Source organism: Amia ocellicauda, chromosome 5 (assembly GCF_036373705.1).
Source record: "Amia ocellicauda isolate fAmiCal2 chromosome 5, fAmiCal2.hap1, whole genome shotgun sequence".
NCBI lineage: Eukaryota > Metazoa > Chordata > Actinopteri > Amiiformes > Amiidae > Amia > Amia ocellicauda.
The window spans coordinates 43,643,892-43,665,748 of NC_089854.1; the positions used below are offsets into that span (position 1 = coordinate 43,643,892).

At 36.2% G+C, this 21,857-nt stretch overlaps 1 protein-coding gene across 1 annotated transcript in view; it reads left to right on the top strand.

Moving 5' to 3' along the window:
- The window catches only part of sox5 (SRY-box transcription factor 5), a 251,783-nt gene that overhangs the window by 18,211 nt on the left and 211,715 nt on the right, over positions 1–21,857 (top strand). The window lies entirely within an intron of this gene.

Sequence of the window (21,857 nt, forward strand, 5' to 3'; positions counted from 1 at the left end):
GATGTGATGGAGGATTTTTTTCTATATATATATTTTTGCAAATTCATTGATCAATTACTTATTTTGTTGTAATTTCATAATGCACCCTTGCTAAATGATATTCTGTAATATGCACTCTGTATTCAGTCGGTTGTCTTACTCATGTTCATGTTCTCTATCCAAGTAGCAAATATTAACTGATAAAACAACATTACCTCAATTTACATTTAAATTATGTATATTAATCAAAACATTTTCTCATTGTTCTATTTTTTTGACGAATATTCTAGCAGTTTGATGCATTTTTCGTTTTTGCCGGCTCTAACTCCAGGCATCTACAATAAGGTAACAAACGACATATTAATTAAAACCTTACAACATGTAACACTGACAACACAAGGTAGTTGTGTAAAATAATAAAACAAATCTTGTTGCACACCTTCTATAGAAATGTATATGTAAAAGATAAAAGCATTGTCTTAAAGTTATATTTATTATTACAGAGCAACACTAAACCTTTCTGGAAGGGAACAAAAACAAGTGTTGTTGTGGAAATCGTTTCTTGAAAACTGCTCACATCAACAAACTGTAACAGGCAAACTTTATGAAATGATAGACACATAGATGGCAGAACACAAAAATATCTGAAATGGAGAAATGGAGTGCTGATGGTACTCATATATAGGTTGGGGTCTGGGGGCCACATAGGCCCTTTGCAATGTCATGGGTGTATCTATCACTACAATTATACAAAATAAACCATGAACAATGTCAAATATCATCACCCTACCAGTACCAAAAGTACTAGAATAAAGCATAGCCCATCCACTTCATTAAACTATAATTCCAAGAGCGAGTTTAAAATGTATTACAAATTACAGAGGAAATTAGAAAGCCCAAAAAGAGGACAGTGGGCATTTCATGGTAGTGGTACTTTAATTATAGGATAGTTTTTATACAACAAACAAACCAGACATCAACAAAAATGTATATATAAAGAAGGTGGCATTTAGCCCTTAAAATACTAAACTATAGTGATGCTTTCTTTACAACAACTTAAAACTATCAGATGCATCTAACAAATGCATGAAAAATCTGAATTCTGATCAAACACATTATTCCAGTGTACTGTAATGCCACACAAATGAACCATTTGCTGGCACCCTGACACTCTTCTCCTTGGTCTGGCTCCTTTTCTCTCGCCAGTCTGCCATTTTCAGTACATTTCACTACATTACCATAGCAACATGTAAACACTTAGTTCGCATTAAGAAGTCAAAGCTTAAAAGGAGCATGAAGCTAACTGTATGTGAAAGCAGGAACTCGAAAACCAAATCAATCGTCAGATATTTAAATAATCGATTTGTTTCGATGGAATTATCCCAGCTGTAATTTCAAATTCAATTTAATGGCAGATTTATAAAGTGTGAAAATATAAAGTATATGAAATGTGTAGACCTCCCACCCTCAAGGCTATACAAAAATGCCTTTTTTTTATTTATAGTATGTTCACCTTTATTTAAAACCTTAAGAAATATCACATTTTAAAAAGTGTAGCTTCAGGTTTATATAGAAGGGGTTAACCTTTGTATCCTGTGTGTGCTTTTGGTGTATTTTACAGGTACACACTCTGTCTCACTAGATGCTAACAATTGTAGAGGAATTTCAGGATAAAATTGTCAGCTGCTTTGGGGTCTGTCTGAGGTTCTCTGTCAAATTGCCATTGGTCTGTATTCCACTTAAATAACCCACATTCATGTCACAGGCATTAATTGACACTTTCTTCGACTGGGGACATATCTCTGTGCATAAAAAAATTATAGTAAACAGTAATAGTGACGAATGCTGCACTGTATCTCATTGCTGGGATCAACAGATAACGTATCTCTGCAGTGCATGCTTTCCCTTCATCCACCAAGCAACTGTCCAAGAGAATCCAAACTGGTGATGACCAGATCAAAAGACAAGAGGACAATTCCCCTTAATATGCATTGCACAACCTGCCACCTGCAGTAGCAACAGCCTTTGGCAATGCTGTAATTCAAACCCTCCATAGATTTACCTGTAGAGAAATTGTGAAACAATTGGTTTCAAACATGAAAAAAATAAATTAAAACTTGTCTGTAGAGGGGTTGCAGTAATGTTCCAATATTTATACTAAGCACAGTTTTGACTGTCGCCACACTGCAACTATTTTGAATGCTAAGGTGACAACACCAAATTAAGGCCTATAAACTACTGATGATAATACATGCTGTTTTTGAAAAAAAAAACATGGAATTCAATTTCTTTGTAACACAATTCTGTGTCTCTTGCATTCCCATAATTATGCAAAGTGCAGTCAGACTCGTAAATCATAATTGTGACAGCGAGAACTACAATAAAAACCAAATAGCAAAGATAAAAAACTGGAGAGTAGCTGGGGAGTTGAATTATTTTCTTTTAATTATAGTTATTAAGTTATAACAAGGGAAAGTGAATTTACCATTTGGTAAAATAACAATATAATGGCCGTAATAATAATGGAGGGGAAAAAACATTGACTTTAATAAAATGGAGGAATGGTTGTGAAAGCTTTTCAGTGATTTTGTTTGCTTTAGAAAAGGGAAAAGTTAGTAAATGTTCCATATTCTTACTTGTTGGCTGGCAAATACAAAACTATGTGTTCATGCCTACCTAACCTTTTTGTTCAGCTCTGCTCTTGAAGATGGTGGAGTTAACAATTAACAATGTTCTTGCCGTACAAATTAAAGAAATGCTCATGCTTGTATTGAATGGCCTTTTCTGACATCCTTTTTTTTTTTTTTTTTTTTTCACGAGTTATCCATGACCCCCTGACCTTAATTAGTGGCAGAGCGCAACGTGCACGATTCAATATACTAACGTAAGTTGAAAAATTAATTTACTGTCAATTCTGGTTGAAGTGGACATGCAAAAGTATGTTAGATCGGGGGGGGGATAGGGGGGAATGTAATAGTCATTTGATTTGATTTTGAAGAAATCCAGTACATCCAATGTTATATATATATATATATATATATATATATATATAATGTTTTTTCTCTGCGCTTAAAGGGGAACTAGTACAGTTACTAAAATTATGGTTTTATGTGTCTTAAGTGTTGCTAATAACGGATGTATGGGATTTTCCCAGTTCGATACGATCATTTAAGCAACTTTTAACACTTTAAAATCTTGCCACAGCAGCTGTCAAAAGTCAGCATGTGTGCTACAACTACTGCGGGGAATACAAATTTGTTGCTTTTTGTAGTTTATCTGCTGTGTATCCACAATCCTGAAACCCCAAAACAGCATCCGCAATGGCGCGTTTTAGATTTTAAAGTGTTCAAAGTTGCTGAAATAATAGATTTAAACTGGAAAAAAGGCCATGCATCTTACATATACACTAATTCCAACACATTTTAGGAACTGCATGTGTTCCCCTTTAAGCTGATCATCTTGCTGTAGTCTGTGCATGCTTACATTTATTTTAATCTCAGTGGAGTACATTCAAATAAAACATTGTAATAAATGTGAATAAAAAAGACCTCCTTAAATGGCTACCGAGCCCAGTTAAAATGGAGAACATACTATATGAGCATTATTAAGAGCCAATCCATCTAAGGGAACTGTATATATTTTTTTATCTGCCTTTGTAATAGCATGGCGAGGAGCCCACACTCTCACAAATTGAGTGTTTCACTTCAGGGATAGTCCTGTTCTTCTTCAATTCGATTCTCAAGCAATGTTTTTCACTATACTGCAGTTTTGCCACTAATGTGCTCCTTCCACTCACCTTGCCACTGTCGGTATTTGCCAAAGTGACTGACATAATTATCCCATGTATGGGCAAAGTGTCACAATTAGCAGAAAGTTAATAATAATTAATAAATGAGAAGGCTCAGCATGTACTTCTGGGGATGCATGTAAGTGTGTCTGTGCCAATGGAGGTTTAAATTAGTTCCCAGACAAAACAAAACTTGGCTGTTGTGCCCTGTAAATAAAAGTACTAAACAACACTTGTGGGATTTGGTTTGATCACCAACCACAGTATGAAGCAGCAAATGTTCAAGTGTGTTTATTCAAAGCGTTTGATTTGTTCAAGTTTCAGAATGATTTCCAACTTTATGAAAAATTTCCAAGGTTTGCGTTAGCAGACTGGTCGACCACATCTAGATCAAATCCAAGGTATGGACATGTTGAATTTGGGGAGAGAATAATTTATTTTTTAAATGTGTTTTATTTTAAAGCTTACATACCTATTTTTAAGAGTGAAATGCATGAGAAATCAAAGAAAAGATTTCCACCTGCTTTTACTGAGACCGCTCTAGATATGTTGTAGCATTTCTTGTTGGCATGGCGATGACCTCTGTGTTAATATGAGCAGCACTTAGTGTAGACCTTAGATTTGCCTTCATTTCCATATAATTTGATTTACTCTGAAATGTCACTTCCATTCCATTGATTAAGCTTCATAGCTGCCACAGAGCCTGTTCAAAAGGTTAAAGGGACAGGATGGTAGCTGTCACTTTAACAGCCCTTTGATATCAATACAGACAGCAACGGCCTTTTGAAAGGATAGCCCCCACGAAGCTGTTACTGCTTGCATTAATAGGGACCCAGTATTTGAACTTTGGCTGAATATCAAATAAAGAAATAAATAAACAAACCAAAATTAAAAAACCTAGAACTCCATTTCACTTATTGGTATATGGGGTATATGACCTGGATAAGTTGCCATATATAACCGTAAAAACACAAATGGCAGCTTGGGGGTCCAGATATTTTGCCAAACGCTTGTGTACCTCTTCTAAATTAAGATGTATGAAGATGGTAATACAAAACACACAGCCTTTTGCTAGATATAAACTTGAGGCAGAAGGTTGCTTAATTTCTTGCATATGTGTTGTCATCTTTACTCGGTATTGAAACAACAGCAGGAACAAAATCACCTCGGCTAGCACCTTTCAGAGTAACATATCCCAAAGTGCCTGACATCAATAATAAAGTACTGCAATGAGAAACACGCTAATTTAATGCTCTAATGTGAGATAAGGAGTTTTTAAACAATATTTATACTTTGCATTCCAATGGTGACTCAGCAAAATTTTTAGTAAATCATTCTAATGAAAAAATAACTTAATAAACACGTACACAGGAAGAAAAAAGTATAGAATCCAACCAACAGACACTATTGTATTGCCATGTTCTGGTTATTTAAACAAACAAATAGATGCATTAAATTTAAGAGACTTCAACAGAGCCACAGTCCTCACTGAACAGAAACAAGAGTCACTTCTTGGACGGAGAAATAACACATCTGTGTGATGCGAGAACAAACCTTTCTTTCAAGAAGGCTTATGGTTTGTGTTTAAATGGCACTTTATGTGGTGTGGGTCACTCTCCCCCTCTCCCCTCCTTCTCCCTCACCTCTCTTGCATTCTCTGTCATTGCAGTGTGAGTAAGTTTTCTGTAGTCAAAATGCTTGTTAGATGAACAAAGGAGGCAGTGTGCTTTTAAATGCAAGGAGTTAAATATTTCATTTGCATGCTTAGTTGTCTGTTCCAGTTGCGTTCTCTACTAAAAAGGAGATGTAATGCGAACTGACAGCAACATCAGTTTTATGTGCTGCAGTCAAACTGAACACGACTCCTTTAACATAAACACCATTTACATGGACAGGCTTAATATACAAGTGAATTAGTATTTTCATTTCAGCTCAGGAACACAGAGCAGGTGTGCAGCGGTCAGCACAGCGACTCAAATATTTAGTTTGGGCCCAGGACTCGCCTCACTGCAAAATCTGCAGAGACCAGATTTTTGCATATGCTCAGATCGCTGGAAGGAAAATCTTTTATTTCACTGTTGCGTGGGGGCAAAATGCTCTTCACTTGTAAAACTGCTGGCAGATGACAGAAAAATTAGAAGCATTTCGTTACTGACAAGTTGTTTTTCTCGGCCTCCGATGCTTTGTCAGTCTATTTTCAGCTGTTGTAGCAGTCTAACTATTTGGTGCACAGAATAAATATTGAAAACCTGTTCGTGTCGAGAGTGTGCCAGGATCTGATTTACATAATAAGAGTTAACATAGTAATAATAAAAATAGCAGAAGGTAAATCTAATGTCTAATCTTTTTCTACTTATTACATGTTTTTGACTTTTCAGTGCTTCATAAAGTTTTGGCATGGAGTAACAATATCTGCATACGTTTCAATTTCACAATGTAGCCTTTGACTTATACTGCCAATGTTTTTTTTTGGTATTGTTGGAGCTACTAATAGGAAAATTGACCTGATATACATTTGCTCTGAGTCATTTATTATTTAAAGCTCAGAATTCTGTTGCTATAATGTTGGGTAAATCCTGCTTCTATAATGAAACTGTAAACTGGAGATTAATGACAGAATGAGAGAATAAAATCAGGGGAACAGGAAGCTTTGTAGATTTGTAGATTTGATTTCCCATGTCCTCTTGATCTGAAGGAGTAGTACTATTCATTCATTCATTCATTCATTCATTCATTCATTATATGCAGTTCTCATATTAAACCTGTTGTTTTTCAGTTCAGCCCTGCACAAGTGGCTATTTTAAAATGTTTCCTTAGCACTTGAATTTTTGGCAGGGATGTCAATTATTTCCTCTTGTCTTTTATATCCTCCTAAAAACTGCCTGGCTCACCACTACCCCCCCCACCCACCGCCCTTCCTTGTGCCAGCCCAGAGAGAGATGAAGACTGCATATACCCATCCTCCGAAACCTTGCATGGTGTAGCCATCTGCTGCTTCCTGCACTGCGAGCTCAGCAGCGAGCAGATGTCTGACTGCCACCGCTCTGACTAATGAGTCAACAATATTGTGGGTGCCCCCTCCACCAGCCACGGCCGCCTCTGGTGTGAAGAGATTGTATTTCTTGCCCGACTCCAGTGGCCCTTCAATGAATCGCGTGCCGCCCCCTGGGAGCTGCCCGCTTGCAAGTCCGGAATGGCAGAGTCCGGATTTGAGCCAGCTATTTCACGGCTACAGGACACATCCTGCCCTTCCAAGCAGAGGCATTTCACGGATGAGCCAGTCAGAAACCCTTATTTGCAGTTTTTTAAAATTTTTGTATTGTGTTTTCCGCTTTGGCTTCTTTTTGTGGTTCTTTGTTGCAGCCAACTTCAAGGATGTCTAGAGGAGTCTTGTGTCACATGTGTAGAGCTGCTGAGGGGGATGAGAATATCTGTGGAGGAGGCAGCAACAGGCATGGAGAAAAGCTTTATACCACAGCACACAGCCCTGACACTTCAGGGCAGACTATACACACAGCACTGAAAGGCTACCTTCACTGCCAAAATGGGAAAGCTGTTTTCATGGCCACTGCCTTATTTTCACTGGTCTGGAGGTTATTCCCTTTTGTCTGCGCTTAATAATTTAGCGAATGGTGGGCTTGGCAAAAAAAGGATGAGTTGAGACAGTCCAGAAAGGCTTTTAGTTAGTGAGCACAACTGAATTAAGGCGGAACGTACAAGGACCAGTGCTCTTATACAGACTTGGCACCCAGTGGAGCAATCAGTACCCAAGTTTATAAAAGCACTACATTTGAATGGGGGGTGATTTTAGTGCACCCATCCTGTGCTGTTGACTCCCCAGAACAATAGATGGTCAGACTAGAACACAGCACTCATTTAAAGAAATAAAGCAAAGTAAAACTAACGGTTCTTGCACACGGCCAGTAGTAATCTAGCACTAGTGTCCCAGGCATTGTCGATCTGTCATTCAAGCCCTATGCAATCCGTTATTGGTATTTCTCCAATCTCGATTTTGGGATCCGTGTTTACCTAGGGGTGTGGCCTGTGTAGATTCAGATGCACTGTTGTGTAGCACAGTGCAATCCTGCCTGCCAATCTTGTGTATTGGTGGAAGGAGACGCAACTTTCATATCGAAATCAAGAATATGACATTTGTTTAAACTTGTGCAAACCGGCCCTGTTATTTGTGGACCACCACAATCTGAAGTATGGTGCTGCAAGTTTCAAACAGAAGAAGTAGTAAACTGCCACATTTCTGCACACCAGTGAATACAAGTGACATGTCAGATGTGAGCGGTTTAAAGCTAATTTCTCATTTTAATGGGTTTAGCAGCTCAGCCTCTATTGAAAATAAACACAATTCTTCTAAACTCACCGGAAACAAAAGGCGACACAAAGGGACTTCTTTTCTTTCTAGTTTCAGCTGTTGAATTTCACACTGTCATGAGACCTAATGATGCTTTAGGAAAACAAAACAACAAACAAAAAAATGCCCAGTTCAGTCCACAGAATAAATAAAAACATTAGTTAAGTTACCTGAAAAAGTTATTTATCTAGAAATTATGGTGATATGGTAAATTTCATAATTGAATATGTTAACACTGTCAATGGATAACTTTAACATTAACATTATTCTATTTAACTTAGTTAAGGGTTGGGCCAAATCAAAACTTTGCCCTTCCCGAGAAACTTGTAGCCTGTAGCTTTTTGATTTATTGTCAGAAGCCACTTGTTACTACTTATAAATTTGAAGTGCGACAGGGTACATGTTTGTAATTTACCATTCACGGGTGGGTCCAAATTTATTTGTTCTGGCCCTCAGTTTAAGAATTCACTATGAAACATTTGAATATCTGTATTTTAAGTAATGATATAGATAGTATTTTCTTCATGTTAATTGAAGTTGATTTCTGTTGTGTTGAGTTCTGTCTTTGTATATGTAGTTTATATCTGCAACGTTGGCCTCAAAGATTTAAATTGATTGTAAAAGACCTCAAAGTAAGTGACTCCCTTGTATGCATAATTGCCAAGAACATAGTTTGATAATTTAAAAACAAATGTATATAGTAACAAGAAATGTATATGATATATTATTATTAATAATAAAGGAATATACAGTTTTTATTTTTTAATTCTATAATAGGTATTTAATACAATCCTAAATGTAGATAGACTGATATTTTGCATGCACATTTTTTTTCTGAGATCAAATTTAAAGGATTAACTCCTTTTTATGATTTTTTTTCATCTTCCTTAAAAACAAATTCGAATATATTTATATATATATTTGTCAAAATACGAAGATTAATCCTCTAGCAGCATTAATGTGGTTTAACTAGAATTTGTTACCATGCTGTGATAGAATTAAAACGATTAGAATGGTGCATCTCTGCCAAAAATACCCACACGATGCTTGCGTTTTCTTTATGCATTGTTACCATTATTTTCAACAAAATAATGACTTTAATGAAAAAATGAAAGAGAAAAAAACAGACCTTAATTTTGTGCTGTTCTTTTAATTAAGGCCTAGATGAGGCCTTTTAAGTCAAACTGGAGGCAAAGGAACCATAATGTGATACTAGTACGTGGGTGTATTTCATTTCCTTGAACACCTTATTTGAGTAACACAAGAGAGCTGTGGACTGTCAGGAGTGTGTACCTGGCATTGACCGAAAAACATTTGGAATGACAAATACCAGATTTTTTTGCCCAGCGTTTCAAGGTTTTAATTTATTTATTATCTTACTACAGAATGACTTTGCAAACTCAGAATAGAAAAGTCCTGGACCATAATACTTGCTCACCATATAATTGTTCAGCCCAAATCCAGTTAATCATTTTGACGCATCAAGAATCAACAGCAGAACCCGATTTTGTCTTTTTTTTTTTTTTAACCTTGAACCTTCCATATTTTTGTTGAATGTGTAATGTAATCAATAGCATTTATCAATAAAGTCTTGTTGTTTAAAACTCGGCCTACATAATGCACATGCATTATTGTGATTGTAATAGATGTATGGCTGAATTAAAGCCGTAAAAGACGAACCCGCCTCATCTGGTACTTTAAAAAGACCATAATGCCAGCATTTTCTGGTTATGGAATATGTATGTTTTCTCCTCCAATTAAAGTTCAATTTAGTTGTCAATCTACTAGACCTGTAATAGATACTCAGTGTTGACAGCTGTTCCTCTACAACTATGGCCTATGTTTTGGTCTGATTTTTTTTCCGAAGTAACAGCCATGATATTGATTTCACTGGTAAGACCTGTCAAGATTTTGTATGGCATTTAAAACAATTGAAAATGGAACCATATTATGACATTAAAGTACATTTCATAATTGGTTTGTCTGTCTTTTTATTTTGGTTTAGCATTTCATGTATGCATCAAGTTATAAAACAGTTTTGATGGTTGCCATGCTGCCTGATTGATTTGTCCAGGGTAAAGCTCCTGCAATCCTTCCGATGTGTAGAAGAATGTGATCTTTGTGGTGTAACATCATCAATTAACTTTGTACTTGATGGTGGCAGGTGTTTGCATGAAAGCATAAAATCAAACTTGTATTTATATTTTTTTGTTAGATACACCATTCTGGACATTAAGGAGCTATCTTTAAAACTATCCTTTTTGCAGAAGTGGCACTTCTCCCAGCTGTAAGCACAGCTGTGCATTGTTGATATTAAAAGTACAGTAAGTGAAGCCTTAAAGTGTGAGATAAGACAATTCCGGATTATTTATATTTCCTCTTAACTTTTATTGTAAAGCTTACATGTATGCAAACATAGACAGTTCTGTTCCTAAAATAGCCAGACAGGCAGAGAAGGTTGTAATTTTAATATCTGTTGAGTTATTGTAGCTCAAAGGCTCATCTCATATTTGAGACCAACATTTTGTAATTGTTCTTGATGAAAATGTTCAGTTCTTAGTACCAACTAGGTTTTTGTAACATGAATTGCAAGTCAACTTACACTTCAGTAATATTGCTGTTTCTTTATTACTCAGAAGAACAAAGTTGTATTTCCCCTTATTATACTGCCAGTTAATACATTATTTGCTCAGTTTCAATCATTTAAAATATTTCTGATTCAGTCATTCAAATGTCTAATCCTGTTTGAAAAAAGCCACAACCATTTGACCTTTTTAGACTTTGAAGGAAGCCCTTCTCAATTTTGTAAAAGTACAAACTGCTTTAATGGTTTCACAAAGTTGTACGCTGTCCCTTGCTATGATCAACATGTTTAAGGGACTATTTATCATACAGCACTAACTCATAAAAATTGCATTCAAGTACTCTCTCATCGGAAGTCAAGAATGGTTTGCAGTCTTAGAAATATTACTGGGCTGTTCCAGGTTGTTGTAGATACATTCCTAGATTAAAAAAAGAGATCTGCAGTCAAGTGTTCAATCAAATGGAAATCACAAAGTAAATGTTCGTGCTGATTATATCAATTTATTACAAGAAGACACCTGCAGCAGGTGCTATTAGTTACACTTGTACAAGGCTTTATAAGCTGTTAGGTCACCATTTTATCTCAACATATTTTACACTGGTCATTCTGTTTCATATGATAACTATTATGAAATCAATTAGTGTACCAATTTTCAGATGTGGTAACAGGGATGATGGCATTTGAAGCTGAATTATATATTTATTTTCTATGCGTATGTTTTGGGAGGATTTACAAATGATAGATTTTTCAATCGTGTTCATGGAAATCCGTAAATTTCTCCAAAACGTTTAACATGTCAGATAATAATGATGCATAAACAGCCATTTCTTAGTACACACATAAATAATACCTATTTTTAAACATGAAGTTCTTTCTGTTGTGTGCATCTATGTGCTTAGTCCCAGACTTTTATTTGGAGGAATTCCTCGCGGGCTCCTTTTGATATAGGTAAAGAGCAAAGTTACATACTGTAACAAGCATAGATATTAGGTATAAGTAGGGTTGTTAACACAAACAGCAGGTGGGTAATTCCGATGTTCCTAGAGGACATGCCATTTGCAGGATAAAACTCAACAAAAAAATCCTCACTGATATTTTCATGTCTGAAAAAAAACTTGGTGTACACAAAGGGTGACAAAGAGAAATGTGCATCAAGGGGCCAAGAGTTCAGGAATTTTTATAGCATAATTCCTAGACAAGGAGCATAATTAACTACCAAATGGTTACACTGTTTAAAGTACAACAGATTTATAACACTTAGTGTATACACAAACCTAGTGTCTTGTATAAATCAGGTTGTTTTAAAGAGTAAAGTGATACACAAATGTTATTGCTGCAAAGTACATCATGCCGCCTTCAGTATCTTGCCTCAGATGCATTAATCCCTTTTGTAGATAGTGTGCCTTACAATAAGAAAAGGGCTGTTTGCTTTCTAGGTTGCTCTTCACTTTGTTTTTATTATAAGTCTGTTAACACTTTATTTATTTTTAGTACCAGTCGACAGAAATGTAGACAAGTCAACTGTTGAATTTGTAAAAGCTTTACTGTTCCATATCTTCCCCATTAAGTTAAGAGAACTATATCAGACTTCTGCAGGGTGTAGCAAAAATATTTAAATACATTTGAGAGAGCCTGTGTATGGCAAACAAGTTTATATTGCATATATATTTCCCTTAGTTTTGTTTGTTGTTGTTGTCATTGTTTTCAGTCAGCTATTATAGAGAAATCTCATCATTTATTTCAGGAGACTTAATTTCCAAAGCCCACAATAGCCTATTCTTAGTTTCTAGTTTTTAAATTTAAATTAATTTGGTTCTCTCTTTGCCTTTTGTATTTCTTGTTTGTGTGTGGGTCATTAGTCTCCATTCACAGTATTGTTTTTTTTTTTAGTTTTTTTGAGTGATGTAAAGTTTGCAGTAGCTTCCAAAATAAATAAATAAGCAAAGCTAACTATTTTCGTTTTCTATTAATACATTTAAGGATGGCTGCAATACTGGAGACATGGGTATAATTATGGCAAAAATATGGCAATGGAGCTGATGATGAAGATAAATACTGGAGCGAGAAAAAAAATTGGAAATCAGTTTTAAGTAGCAGTGCATGCAAGTTAAGGAGTAAGTCTGCTTTCATATGAAGACTCCTCATTTGCAAACTGAATTACATTTGAAGTAGCTTTCTCCATTTAATAATAACCTCTTGAATATTGTTTGCTTGTTCCTGATGGGCCTGCCCTCTTATAAAGTCAATCTAAATATGGATTTGCATAGAACCAAAACGGTGCCATACATTTTCTCAGTATGAAAAACTTAAATTATTATTTGCTTGGGGGGGAGGTATGTCTTATTGATTCTTTGGCAGACTAGAAACCGAGTGTGTTGTCAATAAAGTAGTCTGTATTATCTGCAGGACAGTTGATTAATAATACTGCACTGCTTGACATGTTTGGTTTGAAATAGTTACCGTTTAAATTAAATAACATTTCCTTTTTAACAGGCTTGGTGTGCAGGAAATGTACTGTTTTTCTAAACACAAGCTTGCCCTTGAGTGCTTGAAAGGTCCAGTTGTGGTAAGGTTTAAATCTTTGCTCTGAATGTTATAGTAAATGAAGGAGATCCAGAGAATGTAAGCTTTGTTTTGAGTTGGAACTCTGGGACGTCTTGAGATCTGCAGTTTTAGACATCGATTGAACTTTGTTTAAAAGATACATTAATAGAGATAATAATATAATGTTATAAATACTTTTCCTTTAGTAACAGTTTGCAGTTTGTGTCATGCAATTGTTATGCCCTCAAGAACTGAACAGCTAAATGTATACAAAAATATCCTCTGTGAATGTCCAAAAAGTGATGTTTTCAAGCGAACACAAAACCGGTGTTTTGATTTTCCAACTCAATATAAACCAGATTGCTGCAGCTCTCATGTGTACAAGTGCACACCTTGACAAACACTCCTACTGAGTGGCAAGTAAGTACTTTCAGCAGTTAATGATCATTTGGCTAGCCAGATGTCTGCTAGCAGAACTGTAGGCTTGGGATCAGAGATCTGACTGCTGGTTAAACCTCTTAATGACACTTAAATTGCTGCATAATTGTAGTAAACTACAAAGTTACTATCTATCTATCTATCTATCTATCTATCTATCTATCTATCTATCTATCTATCTATATCTTTTTGATTTTGTGAATAGACTTTGGTGAATGATTATTAGAGAGAGAGAGAGAGAATAGAAGATATGATTTACTCAAATCCTGTTCACATAAATCGCAGGGCTGCTCTGACCAGTTTGACCTATCCCCTTCCTGGTCTTCAGTGTTGCCCTGAGTTCAATCACCCCTTGCTGTTTCTGGTCTATAGTTGTTGCTGGTGGAAGCATACAGGTCAGTGTAACAATATTGCTTTCCTACAGAAGGGATGCTGCTGGGTTTTTCACAAATCCCCCTTAAACCAATTGCTATGAATCATCTTGACTTTGTGATCTATAGAGGTCCCACAGACCACAGCTTTTTTTCTTTTCTTTTAATTGAACATTTGAACTTCTTCTATTGCTCTGTCTTTGGGGGATAAAAATAATTGGATTCAAATAATACCTGACTTCTTCCTCCCTCCTTCCCAAATGCACATTTTGTCTCCTATACATGCTGCTATGATTACAGCAGCTGCCACTTACAGCTGTAAGCATTTATCTGGTAGCATGGACTCACCACAAACAGACTTTGTGGGTAGATTTGTAGAGCCACAGAGCTTTAATTATGGTGGACATATTTTTATGATAACTAAAGAAAATTGATATTGAACGATCTGTGGATTTTAGTCAAAAGTATTCACAAAAGTGTTCAACCGTGGAACTTCATCAAGATGAATTAGTAGTAATTTCACTATCATTGTTTATAATTTCTTCTTTTCCACTGGAGTGAAAGACTGAAACAGCCTTAAGGGAAAACTGTAAAGTTTTGAGTTGGTTGAACTGAGTTAAGCCCGAGGGTGTGTAAACGTTGAGCAACAACCACCTAACCAAGTGTAGCAAAAACATAGATTTTCAGTGGAAAGCAAGGGGTTAAAATAGTCCAATGGCAGTTTTAAATGAATGGAAACACGGCACCAGTAACCGCACACTTGTGTTCTGATGTATTCTGTTAAAGGGAAGTTGAAATGATTGTGGCTATTTGAAGACAAGAGAGTTGCCTTGCTGTGCGAGCTGGGGTATAATTTAGCAAGCTGACAGTAGGAGTGAAATATCTCCTCAATATCTGTGTTTGGCAGACGAGATGAATGTATACATCAGGAAACAATGTTTAAGTGTTTTATTTCCTTATTCCCGCCTGTCAAGCTGTCAGAGTAGCTAATGGGCATGAAGAGAATGAGAGAGACAGCGGAGCAAGGAGGGCAACAGTTGGGGGATAGAAAAAAAAGAACTAGTTTCCTTTTTTCTTTTTCTTTCTTTCTCTCTTTCCCACCAAGTGGTTCCTTTTGCATTAAAGAAACATGTTTGTTGGGCCTCTTTTGTTTCCCATTCTTAGGACTTTACAAAAAATGTAAAGTTTACAAAAAATACAATCTTTATAAAAAAAAATTGAAAAACTTAAGGGACGGCAACCTTCTGGGAGAATCTGTAAAGACACGTTACAAAACGATTAGCACAGGTGCAATGATGCAGTATAATTCATGGTCTGATGTCCACTTTTTGTATGATGAAATCTTTCACTTTTACCCTGTGGAAATCAAATCAGCAAATATACCCATATCAGGATCTATGGGATGTTATCTAATTTGTCAGACGCCTTTATCCAAAGGATGTGTGTGCATAAGGAAATGCTCAGCAATAAGCCAAGGGGGATTATCTACTGATTATGGCAAGGCAGATTTTAGGATCCTTCTCCGAGTTTATCCATGATGATAATTCCTTTGTACCCAATGACAGTAACGGTGTCTTCCAAGATAAGCAGTGCAGGATTCTATTTAGGCTGTTTTATTGAAATATACTATACCAATTCTCAAATTTGTTTCATATTAAGATTTGTTTAAGAAAGTTTTTTTTTTTTTTAGTTGATGGCCAAATTGGAGTTGCACTTCGTCAAGGATACAAATGCATATGAGGTCTGTGAAATGGCCCGGCCAAGATTTGACATTTCCCAACTACTTCTGGAACACGTTACCATTTTTTAAACGGCCTCTATCTTTTCTAAGAACTGAAGCACAATATGTTTTAGTTTAGAGTAATAGACTCAAAGCTTGTTCAGCTGTCTCCATGCCGAAAAGCCAAACAATGAAGGTCTGTAACATCTATAAAACATGAGGTCAGACAAGGCTACTGTGCAAATAAAGACCTTAAAAATAAAATTAAAGACAACAAAACAGCGACTGTGATTTCTGGGCAGCGTGACTTAAAGTTGCGTGCAATGTCTGATTTAGGTCCTTGGTTCTTCTATCAATGGGACATTATTATAGTTTTACTGCATACCATCTGTAAGCTAAAGCAAGTTCCTATGAGCAAGGCACTGTGTTTTGCATGACTGCAGTGCAGTTTAAAAAGTTAAGTCATGCAACACACAGGGCCCCACCTATGAGAGAAGAAGTATTATAAGTAGGTGTGGACATTTATATTAGGGATCGAAATCAAGAAATTAACTGGCAAAATTAACTATTTGGATGAACATGAATATTACAAACAACAGTAACATTAATAACTTCTGGTATTATACTGCATACAATTATAATCAAAATGTAAGAGTAGGGTATGAAAAGTAGGAAAATATTGTGGTTGGGTTATTTTAGGTGACTGGGGAGCACTTATTTTTGCTCTTTCCGTGTCACTCATTTGGGACATGTGTATCAGGTGCTCAGATGTGTGCAGTTTGAATCTGAGGTGTGATCATGTATGCTGCACATGTATTTATAAAAATACCATCAGATTTCATCTTTGGAAATCATGCCACTGTGTGCTTTCATGGTCCCACTCAGTACTAACATGATTCTTCCATTTCATGTGCAGGCAGTGAATTTATCAGATAGCTGGCGTTATGAAGACAACTTCGCAATATGGCAGTGGTACACAAGAAAGAGATTCAGTGCAGGTGGAAATGATAGAAATGATTCCAACTTAAGTTGAAACAGTGACTCTGTATACATCAAAAATGTGTTACAAAGAATGCTGTACACTATCAGGAGGCATTGTAATTTGTTTACAGTAAACCAAAACAAAAAAAACCAATGTACTTATGCATGATTAGAAAAAAAACGTTTTTTTTTTTAAGTAATCATTCAACTTTTCCCCCCACGTAGACGGCACAGCATGAGGTTCGTTTTTCAGTATGCAGTTACATCCTTGTTCTAGAAGACTGTTCAAATGTGAAATATAATGCTTCAGCACTGGAGACTCAGATCATAGCGTAGACCTGAATTACATACTGCTTTTTCCATTTTTAAAACCTTTATTTCTCGCCTTGTTTTTCCATTTGATGTGTAGTAATGACTGAACTCTACAATCATAAACCAAATGGATAACAAACAAACCGCAGAAGCATTGCTCAGGTAGATACATGGCATGTCTGCAAATTAATTTAGCAAAGTAACCAGCTACAAAAGCAGTGGTATATTCACGAGTCCAAATTAGCCAAATACATTTTCAGAAATATCCCAAAAAGGAAACATCTCTTCATATAGTGGAAAGATCCATAATTTCACATTTGTCCATTTGTCAGATGGGGATGTAGTGTCACTGCATGGGCCTCTGCTCATTAAATTCCTGTGCTCTGCTGACTTACCCTGTCGCTGTCAGTGGTGTTTTGACCGCTTGTAAAGACTCGCCAGGTTGCTGTGTTTTGAAGTGAAATTGCACAGTTTGCTAAATTAGTTCTGCTTTTGTATGGAGTGGGTTGAAAAAGAGGAACAACTGCAAGAGGTTGAAGAAAACCATCTATCCAGTATACCCTGCTGTCAGTTCTATCATTTCACCCCCAACTGGATAGTTTAAATAATTGGGATGGTAAATTAGAACTGTGGTTCTCAATCCTGGGGCCCAACAACCACTTGGGGGTCTTCAACATCATCCCAGGGGGTCCCTAGAACATTTTGAAGATTTCAGTTACCACTATAATCACATTATTATTACAATGATTATATTGTGAGTTGAGAAATGGTGAAAGCAAAGTTTTAAAATGTTTTAAAATGTGTAACTCTAGTAGATGTGTAGATTATCATTATTATTGATAATATGATTAATTACTGTGTTTGTAGTCAAAATATATAATGTAAGCACATTCAAATATATATATATTTTTGAAAGTTAAAACTGAATTATTTATACATTTTTTTATATATATATTACTATATATTACTATTCTCGTGGGATTTCTTAAGAGAAAGTTACATTCAAAGGAAATGGAAAACAATGCTGAATATATGTACCCATCACCCTGAAGTGAAAAGGTCTATGTTTCACAGCTGTTAATGTGCCATTATCGCACAATCTGTTATTCACATTAAATATGACACCGCTAACAATAGCTTTGTGTCTGTGCTGCCCTTCTGACTGCTCCAGTGACAAATTTCAGTTAATTTTAGCTTTTTGTGAAACTGTCGTGCTTCAACCAACTTAAGTGGAGCCAAACTGCTAAATATTGCTATTATATTAATGGAAATAAATCACTTTGCACATTTGGAATGGCTTGTCCTAAAATTGTTCACTCTATTGTTCAGGCATTTACAGTCTCAAATATGAAGTCATTGGATTGAAACTTTAGAAGAACTTTAGAAACAGAGAACCCCTTCCATAGGAGTGTAGCTATTTTAATTCTCACTATAAACATTGAATAAATATGTAATGACATTATCACATTGGGTTAAGTCTTGTGAAATACTTCTGATTTATTTAAAGAAGATTGTGTTTTTCTTTAATATGAGAATTTTTGTTAGCGGTTTTAGTCAGAGCAGAGGCAGAATTCTTGAAATGCATTTTTAGATTAGTGTAACATGAAACTGTTTTATACAATAGTTGTTTCTGATTGGCATACTGTCCACACTTCTTTGACTGGTAGTGTTTTTTCTTTAGCTTTTTTTTAAATGAGACGTATGCTATGTCTGACAAATTAGAATATTTTTGAGAACACATGAATTAGGTGAATATTCTTAACCCTTTTGTACATTTTTGTAAACTCTAAAAATAAATTATCCTAAAATAAAAAAGAGCCACAAAAACAATCCTAACAGAACACAAACACATCCAGATGACTCATTCTGGAAGTCTTTCTTATAACTCTTGTGTGGATTGTTTGTATGATTAGGAATACACAAAGCTGGGCAGCATAACAAATTTCAGTGGAAATTATTTAAAAATGTATCACCCTTTTCGTGTGCTTTCTAAACCTGAATTTTTTTCCACAGGGCTGTCTTGTATCAAGCCCAGGAACAGAGAGACAGCGCTGTGGCCTTAACTCTAGCAAGTCTGACCAAGACTAAACATAATTATTATACAGGAAGGAAAGCATGTTGCTAAATTGCACAGCACTACATATACATCCTACAGATAAATATTTATTATTGTGCATTGACGAGGATTTTGATTAGAAGTTATAATGACCTCCTACACAGACCACCTCTACGAACAATCCTCCTTTCATGCAAAACCTGTCACTTTCTGAGTGCATAGAAATGCTTATTAGATTACATCCAGGATGCTGTGGTTGAAATGTAAGGGTAGAGAGAGAGGGGTGGCGGTGGCGGTGGCGGTGGGGGTCACTCAGCCGCAAGTTGATTGAAAGGATAGGAGGTCTGCACTTGAGGATTGGAAGAATGCATCAGATGCAGCTCCGCAGTTCTGGCGATGGGGAGCGACACAGAACTCCAAATCGCAGCGAGACAGCATTTGGAAAGTGATTAGCAAATGCGGCAATTATGATTATTGTATTAGGGGGGAAATTAACAGGCTGATTGCTTAACAACTGATTAAAAACATCCCAAGTATATGCAATGGATCACAGCGCTAATCCCAGGCATTTCTCTAAAAGCAAATCCATAAACCAACTTTAGTTTTTTTCTCTCAATTCTGGGAAAGCTGCTACAATTTTTTATTTTTAAATAATATTTCTCTGTGTTGCAATGTCAGATTTAAAAGTGGCAATTATCACTGCAGTGTTGTTTATCTCCATTTTTTTTATTAAGGCCATTCTGACAATAGTTTTAAAGCCTAATATCCTCTTCACTTCCGGCTGCACTGCCTGCATTTGCTTAAGGGTGCGAGCTGGAGTCTCCACAGGAAGACTGAAACTAGTGATAGGAGTCTTTCGGGCTTCCGGACCTGTGATTGCAGTTGACTGTGGGATAATCCTCCTTGGCAGTGGGAGCTGAGGATCCTTGCAGTCTGTGTGTGTGTGTGTGTGTGTGTGCGTGTGCGTGTGCGTGTACTTGTCTGTGGAAGCTGAGCTTTCCCACAATACAAACAAACAAACACAGAAATATGTGTATGTATAGGTAAATGTAAATCAGTTCTGAACTGTACTTTAAAAAATAAAAATAATGAATGTGTGAAGGAGAAATAATCACTTTAAGTTTAGAAGCCATTGTGGGGAGTTAATACTTAATATTAGAGGCAAATAAAACATTCATTTCAAACAATTTGTCCAGGCACAGTCTTTCAGTATTCTGATAAGTACTATTTTTGACTGCAATAACAAGATTACAGGTCTAGGTATTATAATAATAAAGACTGTTTAAATAATGGGGCATTGTTTGAGAAATGTCAGACAGTTCACTTTTACTCTATAATTGCATAATATATTGTGTATACACTATAATCAGAGATGATCTTTCTTTCTACTAGAAAGGGAAAACCAATACTTACGATATCTACCTAAGATGGAGGGGAATTCGTTATGTTAGCCCTAACAAAAAGTATAAAACAAAACAGACACATTAAAACAAGGATTTCTGATGTGTTCAGAGAAAGAAGTGAAAATTAAAATGAAAGCAAAACTCAATTGTCTTCTAAAAGTATTTATTTTAGTTTGCTTCGGAAATGTAATGTTCTGTTGAGTGTTCAGCCACAGGATTCAAAATGAGTTTTTACAGTAAGTCTTAATCATTCCCTTTCTTAAATCAAATTCCCAGTTAGCCAAGGTATTACATACCTTTTTTTCTGGGTGAACTTAATATTGTATTTAAGGTAGTTGCTGAAGAAGTGTGATTTGACTAGTTTAAAAATCAAATAAAAGTGGGCCTGTGATTTGAAATAATCTTCAGTTATTAATATGAAGGAATTTAGGAGAGGGAGTGCAATCATCGTCATGTTGGAATTGGTGGTGATTTGGCTCTCCCAATTTCCCAGCCAGTGCTTGTTCTGGCATTTTCCACACAGCCAAACTGTTACAGTCCAGAGTTGTCTACTTATTGTTCCATAGATGTGTCAGGTTTAGTTCTTGATGTTGTAGGACATATCCAAGCAGAATAAAAGCTATTTATGATTGTTTGTTTGTTTTTTTGGGAGGTGGTGGTGGTATAGTGTGGGGGGATATTTATTTATTCAAGATCTGAATATTTAGCGCCACCCCCCCTCCGTTAAGCATGTCAAGAGTGCTTCAAGCCGCAGATAATTAGTTAAAATAAATAAATAACGGTAATGGTAATGATAATGCTTTGTGCTGTTATTCCCCTCCGCCGTGCCATCCTTGAGCAGGTTCCTTGCCATTTACCTCAGATTTGCATCACCTATTGACAGCCGATCTTTTAAACTGTTTATTGTGCTCCTTTTGTCGAGCCGCTCGAGAAGAGCAGCCACACAAAAGCCACCAGCCTCGGCGAGTGGGGGGATTTGCATGCGGCTGGCATCGCCTGAGAGGAAAAAAAATAATTGCTAATACATATTTATGTGGCGCAAATTTGCCATTTGTTTATGCATAAAATTATCAATAGCATGGGGCGCTTAGCCAGAGAAAATGGTGACCTTTTTAAATTGTAATAAATAGCAATAGGCTGTCGCGGCGAGAAAGATGAGTGGATTTCTGCTGCACTGGGGCTGTTGCCAGCAGATCCAGATATTGCAGGTGATATCATTGAAATGGGAGGTGCTTGACCTAGTGGGCATGCTCTATGATACTTCACTGAATAAGGGATAAATTATTTGATTTTCAAGTGACTCTTCCCCTTTTTGC